The 13,070-nt window shown below is 38.1% G+C and overlaps 1 pseudogene; it reads left to right on the forward strand.

The window, feature by feature from the left end:
- Positions 1-1,463: 1,463 nt before the first annotated feature.
- LOC131328432 (uncharacterized) lies at positions 1,464-6,524 on the forward strand (annotated as a pseudogene).
- The last annotated feature ends 6,546 nt before the right edge of the window (positions 6,525-13,070 follow it).

Consider the following 13,070-nt stretch of genomic DNA (forward strand, 5'->3'; position numbering starts at 1 on the left):
GATCTCCATTTTGTAAGTGCCGCTGGGCGTTTATTAATACAATATTCTCACTTTTGATAAAAAAAAAATTTAATAATAACTCAACTCTCCTCTAAAAATCATTCTCTTTCTTACTCCTTTCAAAAATTATTCAATACTCCTGGAGTACCACGTGGCATGTGTGTCCTACATGGTGCTCCCGGCCAATAATTTATCGCTATCCACGCTAAGTAGCTCAATCCTTGTCCCTATAAAATTTTTCGCTACGTAATTGATTGGGAGCACCAACATGCCACATTATAGTCCGGGAATATTGAATAATGACTTCCCACCACAACTCAAATTTTCCAATAAAAATTCTTCTGTTTCCAAGGTTCTCTGTTTCTTCCAACACATTTTCTTCACTACCCTAATTGTCACCCTCTCCACCTATTCTATATCCCAAACTCAAACTAATCCTTTTCTTCTTTAACGTTTAGCTCGCCTAGTAATAAACCTTTTTTCAAGTTCCAACCAATCCTTTTTTCTGTCCACTAGTATTTCCAGTCACTAAATGGATCAGTCTTTGTATGAGAAATCCTCTAGCAATTGTAGATCAAAATGTAATCTCACCAATGAACAACGCCAAGCAATTTTTATGCTCTTTTGGTACCGATTGAATGTGAAAAATCAAGAGGGGGTTTTTACTAGTAGTGAGGTTGCTACATTGTTCTCTGTCCATCCAAAAACAGTTAGTCGAATTTGGCAACAAGAGAAGTATTGCTAATGGGTTCGTGGTTGACGTATCCTTGAAATTGCACATTGAATATCATAGTTACGCGGTTAGATCGTAGATTCCAAACCCTGGATACTTTCTTCCATTATTCCCAAGCCTTTTAATTAAATTGCTTTTTAGTTTAGTTTAATTAGCTTTTCAAAATAATCCAATCAAATCAAACTCTTTTTTTTTTTGAATTAATCTGAAAGTTACTCGAATTTAGTGTGACTTAGTCATATTATTTAGTGTGACTTAGTCATATTGTCTCTGAAGATCGATACATGGACTTAGCCACTATTCTTTGAGTAGTTGTTAATTCACATTGATATTTTTTTTCTTAAACTATTTTTTCTGAAGTGGCCGTTAAGGAGACAACATGTGTGTCGGGATAGCCTGGATTGGCTCAATACACAAGTTGTTCCAAATGAACAAAATGCATCCGAATTCCTTTTCTATCAACTAGACAAAATATTTGTAGAGCCCCGCTACAAAATATTTGAGCTCGCATAAAATTTATTGTTTGTCCGGTATATTTGTGGAGCTCCGCTACAAAATATTTGAGCTCGCATAAAATAGTCTATTGTTTGTCTGGCGTATAGAACATCGAAAGGTAACGATGCTAGTTGAAAATAAGAAACAGAGAATCCATGCAACAATCAATACTTACACAACGCCAAACCCCAACAAAACTAAAGTTGTACTGCAGCTCTCTCTCTCTCTCTAAAAAACCAAACAAAACAACCATGGCGGAAGAGGTGCAGTACTCCTACGGCAACAACAAGACTAAGCAGACGCGGTGGGGCTCTGGCTTTTCAGCTCCGCCTGATTCCCACAACAGCGTCCTGCCGCTCGGGGCTCAAGAGATTGCTGCCCGTATCGTCAACACCGCCGAAGCCAAGCGCCCTAGGGTTGATAATAACGGGGTGAAGGTTGGGGTGGGTGTTTCGATACCAATGATTTCAACAACGGTTTGTTCTCTTTTCTGTAATTATAGTGTTTTCAAATCGGATATGTACCGTGTAAATGTTATGTACAATTAAAGGAGTTATGCCAAATAACACCTGATAACTCTGTTTCGAATATGAAAAATGAAGTTTTTAGGATGAAAATTTCTATACGAAAAGGATAAGGAGTGGGACACGTATAGTTTCTCGCAGAGGTATAGCTAGAATCTGTACAAGTTGGGGCACCTTTTAAACATATTTCAACTAAAAAACATAGTACAACTTAGCAGCAATGATATAATAGTAATTGAAAAAAGGTTCGTGCTAAGAATTAAAAAACCTAACATAGTTATTAAGAAAGTAACTAGAATATAGACACAGACAAATTGTTTGAATTGTCTCAATGGATCAAGTTTAAGAGCAATTCACTCATAATATTTAGCAATCTTTGTAATACATAAAGCGCATAGCTCATGGTTTCAGCGCTTTTGAATTTTGGACAATATGCATTAGAGAGTTTCAAATAGTAAGTGGCCACTAGTTTTTTGCATTAGACAACATTGTTCATTATGTGAAATAAAAAGTTGAGAATGCAATGATATTTGAAATGTCTTAAAGTGATTAACACTAAGTTTATTAAATACAACTAATAAGACAAAATTTAAATAACAAATCAGTGGGGTCGTACTCCTGCTCGTCCTATACTCCCTCCATCACTAATTTTCGAAGGAGACTTTACGAATCATAGGATGTGTATCCCGTACCATAGGTTTGTAACAACTGTGTCTATAATTGAATGGTGCTTTAACTTTTTTGTCACGTTGTTTCCGATTTAGATTGATGGAATAATCTTTTTAACGGAACTTCCGTGAACAAGGGTTTACTATTTACAGAGGCGAATCGCGTGTGTCCATTCCGGCTTTAAATAAAACTTTTCCGGAAAAGAGAACTCTTCCCCGGAAAAGTTTCATTTAAATCCGGACCGTCCAAAGTCGAAACAGACAGCCCAAATCGCGCGCCTCCGTTAATGTCTTATTCACGGCTGCTCCGTGAATAAGACAATATCTAGATTGACTGTATTCTGCTTATACTTGGTATCTGTTTGTATGTTTGGAGATGTGGATATGTGTGTATCCATTTAGAGCGCCTCAAACCCAACTCTCAGAAAGTGGAGTCTTAAATTACATTTAACTTTGAAATGTGATTATAGGGAAATTTACCAATCGTCAGAATTTTAACCCATACTGTATTTATATCTCAATTTTCCAGAGATTCAATGATTCTCCCACTTTCCCCTAAAAATTTACGAAAAAATTTCTCCCCAAAAACTAGAATTTGGTTTTTTTAGCACATAATATTTTGTAATGTTATTATTTGAATGGTTTGTCTATATCTTTTTGATGTTGGCCTTATTTAAAAAGAGAGTTAGATTATAATTGAAAGTTTAGACATTTTGGCCAAGGAAAAAGGGTGGAGAAGTTATTCCATTTTTGTCAAAATGGAGTCTCCATAGTAGAGAATGGAGTTTCTCCAACCATGCTTTCTGTTGAGAGTTCCAAACACAGACTTCGATTTGAGCGTCCCATTTTGGAGACCCAATGGAAAAACCTCTGTATTTCCAATGTAATTCCCTCGTTAATACCTGTTTCTTATGGCTTCCAGTTCCAGGAAACAAGCAAAAAGATTTACATAGCATGTGGCAGCATAGGCGAGATTATCAGGAAAAGTGCCGAGACTATCAAGTATCTTCAGCTTCAGTCTTGAGCTAAGATTCAAGTAACACGGGATTTGGAATGGGCCTCTTATTCTCCAACTAGGCCGATTGAGCTTACGGGTACATCAGATCAAATAGCCAAAGCTGAGCAATTGATACGGGATGTTCTTGCTAAGGTAATGCATGTGGTGCTGTTTTAATGCAAACCTGGGAATCTCTTACTTCCTGGTTTACTTGGGTACGTTTTGTATTGGAACCAAGTTAATGTAACTGTTCTTCACTGACTCAGCTGTTTTAATTTTTGAGACAGGCTAAATCAGGAGGTTCTGGAATAGTTTCTCGTTGGGTAACTCCAGGGCAGCCTGGTTCTGATAGATTTCTAATGCGCATGCAAATCCCAAGTAACAAGGTAATTGGAATTCATGTGGTTGACTCGTTAACCTTGGTGGCACAAATTTCCAGCGTGGCAAACAATTGATACCTAGTATTTGTTTTCAGATTGGTCTGTTGATTGGAAAGTTTGGTGAGACCATAAAAAGTATCCACGTCAAGACAAGAACTTGTATCCAGGTCTCATGAATGCTACATATCGTTCTCTGCTTAGTTCTTTTTCTTTTATTTAGATTCTTAGTCGCATGCTGTGAAGCATCGACACCTCTCAAGGTCGACGTGTAGCAGTGCTTGGACACGCAGGAGATACACGTCCGACATGCTACGTGGCGTGTTCCATAATTTAATTTAATTTTTTGAAGGGGACACAGCTAGGGACGCGGATGGGGACACAGCGGGGGTTAAATTATAATTTTTAAAAATTTTTGGAAGTCAAACTATTTTTTAAAAATTTTGGGGTCAAATTGTACCAAACCGAGTCTTACGTCCCAATCACTTGGAGTCGGCTGTATGAATCTGTTTCCTCCATTGAGCTCTGTCAAGGGTCACTTGTTCACACAGACCCATTATACTCATATCTTTGCGCACTATAGCATCTAATGTCAATTTAGGTCTACCCCTCCCCATAACATTGCTACCTAGAGCTATCCTATCCGCTCTCTTAATTTATATATATATATATATATATATATAACTATACACGTGTCGTGTCCCCCTTGTTTTAGAATTTCCGTGTCTGTGTATAATAGGTTGCATGATTTCTTTGCCTAACTTCCCTCATATTTGATTTAGCATTGGCAGTCCTCTCTCTTTCTTTTATGTTTTTCCTCTTCACGGAAAAAGTTGTGCTTGGGGTCGTAGTGTTATGGTTCCTAACTGCTGTATGTGAAATTCAACCAGGTCATTCCTGCTCCGTACCCGGAAGACACATCAAAAGAGAGGACATTAATAATAGATGGGACATGTGAACAGATAGAGGCTGCAAAAGAGTTGGTCAGTGAAATAACACGAGATTCGGAATGGGCCCCTTATTCTCCAACTAGGCTGGTTGAGCTTACGGGTACATCCGATCAAGTTGCGAAGGCTGAGCAATTGATAAAGGATGTTCTTGCTGAGGTACTGCATGTGGTGCTGTTTTAATGCAAACCTGGGAATCTCCTACTTCCTGGTTTACTTGGGTACTTTTCATATTGGAACCAAGTTAATGTAACTTTTCTTCACTGACTATACTGTTTAATTTTTGAGATAGGCTGAATCAAGGGGTTCTAGATTAGTTTCCTGCAGGGTAACTCCGGGGCAGCCCGGTTCTGATAGATTTCTGATGCAAATCCCAAGTAACAAGGTATGTAATTGGAATTCATGTGGTTGACTCGTTAACCTTGGTGGCACAAATTCCCAGCGTGGAAAACAATTGATACCTAGTTTCTGTTTTCAGATTGGTCTGTTGATTGGAAAGTTTGGTGAGACCATAAAAAGTATCCAAGTCAGGACAGGAGCTCGTATTCAGGTCTCGCGAATGCTACATATCGTTCTTTCTGCTTAGTTCTTTTTCTTTTATTTAGATTCTTGGTCGCTTGGTTTCCTTGCCTAACTTCCCTAGTGTTTGATTTAGCATTGGCAGTCCTCTCTCTTTCTTTTATGTTTTTCCTCTTCACGAAAAAGGCTGTGCTTGGGTTCCAAATTTGACTTCGTAGTGTGATGGTTCCTGACTGCTGTTTGTGAAATTCAACCAGATCATTCCTGGTCCGTACCCTGGTGACACATCAGAAGAGAGGACATTAAGAATAGAGGGGACAAGTGAACAGATTGAGGCAGCAAAAGAGTTGGTCAGTGAGGTATGCTGGATCGGCCCGGAGGGAGTCGGAGATGGGACTACAGAACGGGCTATTGGATCTCATGCTTCGAGTGTGGAGCCTTCTCACACGCGGGAGGGAACGGATGGTCGCTGTTTGCTGCCTTTGATCTTGGAGGTCCCTTGCAATTGGAGAGCGGGCGATTATATGGTGACACGTTTTCCGGATGGGTCCGCCAGTGTGAGATTGGGAGCACAGGAGGAGATAAGGTTATGTCCTCGTGCTTTGTTTGCCCAGGTTCGAGAAGAGCATAAAGCTATATTGTCCAACATCTTTCGACTGTGGCCAAGTACTTTCGTTCGCCTCGGTGGTGCGAGCTCAATCTCTAGGAAACTTGCCTTGGATTCCCTGGTATCGTTTGCGGAGGTGCTGGAGAATATGAATTTGCCTGGACTACACCTGAGGATTTTGACTCTGCTCGCGATGGTTTGGAAGGCGTTGACGCATTTTCAATTAGAAGTTGATTGGCTTCGTAAGAGCTTGGAGCAGATGGCTTCCCTAAGTGAGCTCCCGGTGGTATGGGACCGGTTGGAGAAAGTGAGCTTAAGGAATTAGAAGAGATGGAAGAGGTCGTGAGGCGAGTGAAAGACAAGAAGGAAAGGCTTGCGCAACGAGTGTCCGAGCTTGAGAGTGCTAGCTAGGCCGTGTTTGACATGTCAAGCAACGCGGGGCAAGGTTTGAGGGGGTGAGGGATTCGGCTCCATTCTTCCTCTTCTACTCTCTTTCTTCTTTTTTGTGTGTCTAGTACTTCTTTGATTGTTTTGGCAATTTTAGCTTTTCCGTAACTTTTTTTAGTTTTTTCTTAATATTTTATAGGATTAATCATTCGTCTTGATTAAAGGAATCAGAAAAGTAAAAAATGTAGACCGATGTTGAAAAAGACCAAAAAAAAATTAAGGAGACTGGAGCCACGTCATATATGGGCGGTTAGCATTTTTTTGTTTTGTTCTGTTTTTGTACATCTCGACGGAATCGCTATAGCGTTGTAGTTTGCTGAAGTCTTGGACTGATCGAATGGGGAAGTTGAGGGTTGGTTTTGCCATTGATGAAGGAGAATGTTGTGTTGGTGTTTACACCCGTTTTTGGCACCCAGTCCTGGGCAAGCGTTGGAAGGCCATTTAATTATCTTTTAATTAAATTGGGCCAAAAAATAGAGATGAATTGGGTTAAAATTAATGGGCCAAACCCATGTTGATTGGGCCCAATTAATTTTAGTTTGGTTCGGGCTCGAGTTTGGAGGTTTTGGGCCAATTTGTAAAAGAATTCGGTTGGCCCAAATGTTCATATGGGCTAAGTATGTTAGTAGGCCATTTAATTTAATTAAATGGCCCATTACCCAAGTGGCCCACGAAAAGTGGAAAGGAAAGAGGAAGTTGATTGCCTGATGAAAGCCATTTTGACCGAGTCAAATGGCTGGAAGTTTGCTACCCACGGGAAAAGGGATGACATGGCCCATTACTTGCCAAACTGCCCATGAAAATAGGAAGTGGGGGAGAAAGGCATGGCCCATTATTCTCTTAACCACCCATGATCAAGATTTCACACATGGGTAAATTGATATTCACTTTTATCAACTCCTCTCAACCGCCCATGATCCAATGATGAGAAGATACATGGGACACTTGTCATTACGAGGAGAAAGGGCGGGAAATCCATTACCATGCAAACTCACAAGAAGCCGTGGCCTATAAATAGAGGAACTCAAGAAGAAAAAAGGGTTCCCACACCAATCAAGCTCAACGCTTAAAACCAAAGCCTTTTCAGCGAAGCAACTATCTCTATTTTCTCACCCTCACTCTATCTCTCTTGTACCCCAACTTTATTATTACGAAACATAATAAAGTTATTCATATCTCTCTTCATCCCCTACTTTATTATTACGACATAGTAAAGTAATTCTACGCTGTTACTTTCTTTCCTATACGGTTAGGAAATTATTAAGTCCTCGTACGAAGAGGCAAAACCACGGACCTTCACTGCAATACAGCCCTTAGGTTGCAGCACTATCGCCCTCTCAGATCTAGAAGTCAGAAAAGGGACGCTCAGCCCTTTACGTTAGACGCGACAAGTCTTGGCACGCCCGCTCAGTCCTTTGAGCCACCTCGCGCGCGAACAGTTGGTTAGACACCTATATATAAAAAGGGAAACGGTGCAAAGAACTCTCTCTCTCTCTCAAAATTACGTTAAAGATAATTTGTTAAAGATATTGATTCAGATTTGATAATGAATAATTTTTCACTAAAGATAGGTACACTACATAGTTACACTACATCTTATGTGGAGCCTATTTAGGGACTCAAAAACATTCAACAAAATACTGATAAATTTTAAAATATTGCTTTTATAGGGTATTGTAAAAAATCAGTTTTAACGGATATCGGTAAATATCATTTCTAGATTTGTAGTGAACAAACTGCGCAAATGAACAATTTCATCCCTACGAATCAAGAAGTAATACTTACCGATATTCATTGGAGCTGATTTTTTACAGGACCCCATAAAACAATATTATAGAATTTACGGATATTTTTCTGAATTTTTTGAGACCCAAAATGGACTCCACATAAAATGTAGTGTAACGTGTAGTGTAACTATGTAGTGTATGTAGCATCACTCATAATTTTTACTCTCTGAAACATCGTAGGGTACAACTGTACGGTTTTTATACTTTTCTTTTGTTTATTTTTAAATATTTATGTATTTATGTACAAGGTTGCCTCCTTTTGGTTCATCTACATACATATATATGTATATATACACACACACACACATATATATATACACACACACACACACACACACACACACACACACACACACATATATATATATATATATATATATATATATATATAGTATAAAATTTGGATTACTTCATGGCAAAATTAATTCTTGGTTCCACCTTTGCTGATTATTGTCGAATAAGATCATACTAGACGATTGAATCAAAGGTCCACAAATTGATCGAAAAGGTATATAACTACACAAAATTGTACCGATTTCTTTTGAATTGACAAATAAATATCTGATGCATATTTTTTAAAATGTGGTTAGCACCACCACTGGACTCCCAATGCCTTGACTGGCTCGATTGGCTAGTCAAAATCAAATAGCGTTAATGAAGATCGTGCTCTTAAACATAGCAGGAGTTTGTAAATTGTATTGTCCAAATACTGTTATTTGTGTATGGAATTAACTAACATGAATAAGAGAAGGCGAAGTTGTAGAAAAAAAAATGCTAAAGACACAGACGGAGGGTCGCAATTCAGTCGCATAAGTGTTTGAAAATGTTCGATGCGTGTGAGTCTCATGTAGTGATTGCAACGGGCAGGCCCGGTGGATATTTTTTGAGTTTTGTACCGTAATAATTATGAAACACCAAACAATTACAAATGCCATGAACCATGAACACAATTGGTAAAAACGTAAGTAAAACATTTAGGATGACGGTAAGATCCATGGAAGGGCACATCAAGTCCTTGTCCTAAAGCCGTATTCGCCTCCTTTCATGTAGATTCTGATGGTCGAATATCACTCGAATTCAACGCAAGTCCAATGAAATCCCTAGTAGATTAGTAGATAGTTGTGTAGTACTAAGGGCAATACTTTTTGATGTGAAATAGTCCATATCCTTCTTAAAAAATAAATACTTATTTTTAATTTTCAAGTTTAAAAATAATGTACTTATGAAAATAATTTTTCAATATTTTTTTTTGCATTGTTTAAAAAATCTCATTGAGATCTCTCAAACAAGACCTATATTGCATATTTTTAAATTTCAGTAAATCTATTATTTTTAAACTTAAAAATTAAAAAATATATTTATTTTAAAATAAGTACTTTTTTTTTATATCCGCTTGTATATTCATTTTTTCTGTGGAAAAGACCACCTGAAAGACTTACAAGGGTCAACTGGAGATAAAGACAAAACGAAAGCACTACTTCCAATATCAGTACAAAGGGCCCCCCACAAAATGGAGAGAGAAAAAGGAAAAAGAAAGAGGCAGAAGAGTGTTTCAATCTGAGCCGTTCAATATACTTTTGAACGGTTCGAATGTGTTGCTTAGGCATCACATCGGCCGGTTAACGTGTTACCTACCCGAAATCTAAAAATTTCTCCACAAGATGAACTTCTATGGACATAGTTCCGTTAAAGTTTAAACCTACAAGCTTGGGTCACTAACCACACTACGGTACCGACCAGAAACAAACAAATCGGAGCTACCACATCCACCAAAGGAATTTACTCCTACTTCACTACGCAGCCAAGCACTAATTCATGGTCCAGGGAAATTGTCTCTGAGGGATTTCTAACTTTTTTTTTAATAATGGGATGTGTGGGCTACCTTGTTCGCACCTCGAATAATTTTAAGGACCTGAACCTTACACTAGTTAAAAGTTTTTGATTTAAATCAAGTGTGGATTATGTTCTTCTGTGCACACCTAAACAGCAGAAGAAAATAGACCAAGAACTGAAAGATTTGAAATTCACTGAGGGTTCATTTGAATAGAGTGAAATTGCTAAAAAATGCAAGAAAGAGAAAATACTGACACTATTTTGGTGTTTGATTACCATGAAAATACAAGAAAGTGTAAGAAAGTGAATTTTCTTGTACAACTCATTAAAGCATGAATACATAGCTTATTTGAAGGTGGACCAACGCGTTTTAACCCAATAATCGATGTCATCAAAATTCTACGTGTTACCTATCCTATACATAACTTAAGAATAAAATATGAGTATCCCAATGCTCTACAGAAAGATTAATAGATAGTGCACGTTACATATCGCGTTTTGACAGCCTTGCTCTGTGTAACTATGTGATGCAGGTATGTCTTATGAATTTACTAAAGTAGTATATAATTTGGTCTCGAGGTGCACCAGCTAGAGAAGTTAGGCAAGAATGTGGACCAACAAATATAATTCGTCACCCGTTTGAATTTGCTTGTCTATATATATTTAGATTAGATGAGTCAGGGCAAGAGAAAGATAACAAGTTTTTTCACTCAGATGGCATACCTTCTTTGGAAAAAGATTTCTACTCCAGTACTATACTAATATTCTTGATTGTAGCAGCATTCTTCATGCAATTGAGTTTTGCCAATGCAGGTACGCCATCTGATTTCTCATAACTCAGGGTGTCTGGACCGACTAGGTGTGCTATGTGTTATACGTTGCGATTTTAACTCTTGAATATGTGATGGGCTGTATGTTAGGCACCCAAAGTGGTGGGATATTAGGTTTTTTGTACTAACTTGGTAGTCGACTCAATAGACCGACTAATCAAGAGATTGATTCTATTGTCCACTAGCCTATATAACACGTGGATTAAAAGCACGCGGATAGAAGTCATATGCGATTTGAACAACATGGTTTTGAATTGTTGGAGTGATTGTTAGCCAGAAAAGTTGCCAAATTCACGTCAAGATATGGTTCCTTTTATTCGCATCTGTATTTAATTTTTAATTTGTACGAGGATGTAAAGACAAGACAAGTGAATTCCCCCTTCTACCGTGGTTTTTGTTTAATTATTGATCATATACAATCTTTGGTTGCCACGTCATTAGGGTAATGGGGGCCAATTTTTTTAATTAATTTTGAATTTTTAGATTGTGAGTTGTAGGTATTGGATTATGATTAGAATAGAATTATGAATAAGTGAAATTTTTTTTTTTGGATAGGGAATAAGTGAAAGTGTGTGAATATATAGAATAGATTTTCAATTGAGCAGTGTCTATGGTTATAATCTTAAGTATAAATTAAGATGCATTTTTCATTGCCTCGAGTTTGCTAATCTATATAATATGGGAGGGTAGTAATTTTTTGAAAATGCTTCAGATAAGTATTCTTTTCTGATGCATATTTCGTTGACTGCAAAACAAGAATCTATTATGAAAATGTAAAAGCTTTTCTACAACTGTTCTAAAATTAGGTCTCATCACTCAATTTCAAGAATGAATTCTAGCATAATTTATTCTAAAATTTCTTTCAAACACAAAAAATAGGAAATAAGAAATAGAAAATGGGAAAATTTGGCTCATGCAAAACACCTCAATGCTGTTACATGAGTCTGTTCGTTTGATGATATTCATAGTGAAGACATGTATAGGCCCTGTTGCACCTAATTTTTTTCCCCTAATGCTACTGGTACCGACGGGTTGTATAGCGATTCTAAACCAACGGTCCTGCGACTATGGGTTCTACATGGATGATCTGAGCTCTTCAATAATTTTAAGGTTTTCATCAATTTGAATTTATGATTTCAACCGATGCTCATCTTCGATCAAATAAACAGGCCTTGTGTTTATCAACCTACTGATGAAAACTGATTTTGTGTTTCGGGAAAGGAAACTTTTATTGGGTTAGCAACACAACTTCTTTTCACGATTCCGGAAATAACTGTGCCCGGAACCGTTGGATGCATGTGGGCATGTAGCATTCCTCCTAAATCACTGACTTGAGGAAGTTTAGGATGGGTCCCTTTTTAATTATCAATGTATTGGAGGTAAAGTTGCTCCATTGTAACCTGGAGGTAATGGGTTCGAGTTGCGGAAACAACCTCTCTGCTTGCAGGAGTAAGGCTACATACATCAACTCTTCCTTTGACCTCGCAATAACCGGAGCCTCGTGCACTGTCCTTTAGTATACTACTAAGTTGTCCTTTTTGCAGACGAAAATGCAAACACCAATGCAAGGAAAGTGGGAATGAGGAGGATCAAACCTAGCCTGCCGCGGCCTCCAATGGCAGATCAGCCAAAGCACCAGAGGCCACCGCCACATAACACGACGGAAAACGGCGTTAGCACCACCACTAGACTCCCCATGCCCTGACTGGCTCGATTGGCTAGTCACATAGCGCTAATGAAGATCGTGCTCTTAACATTAGTAGGAGTAGTTTGTATTGTACTGTCCAAATACTGTTATTTGTGTGTGGAATTAATTAACATAAACAAAAGAAGGCGAAGTTGTAGAAAAAATGCAAAAGATACAGACGGGGTCACAAATTCGGTCGCATAAGTGTTCGAAAATGTTCGATGCATGTGAGTCTCATGTAGTGATTGCAACGGGTAGGCCGGATGGATATTTTTGTAGTTTCGTACCGTAATTATTATGAAACGCGAAGCAATTACAAATGCTGTGAAACATGAGTACAATCAGTAAAAACGTACTAAAACATTTAAGATGAAGTTAAGAGTTAGAAAATAGGGTGTGAGATCCATGGAAGGGCACATGCCACACATCAAGTCATTGTCTTAAAGCTGTATTCGCCTCCCCTCATGTAGATTATGATGGTCAAATACCACTCGATTTCAACGTAGGTGCAATAGAATCACCGGGCAGACAGTTGTGTAGTACTGAGAGTACGTAATACTTCTTGATGTGAAATAATCCATAACCTTCTTAAAAGATAAGTACTTATTTTCAAGTTTAA

Source organism: Rhododendron vialii, chromosome 1a, assembly GCF_030253575.1.
Source record: "Rhododendron vialii isolate Sample 1 chromosome 1a, ASM3025357v1".
In the NCBI taxonomy this organism is placed as follows: domain Eukaryota; kingdom Viridiplantae; phylum Streptophyta; class Magnoliopsida; order Ericales; family Ericaceae; genus Rhododendron; species Rhododendron vialii.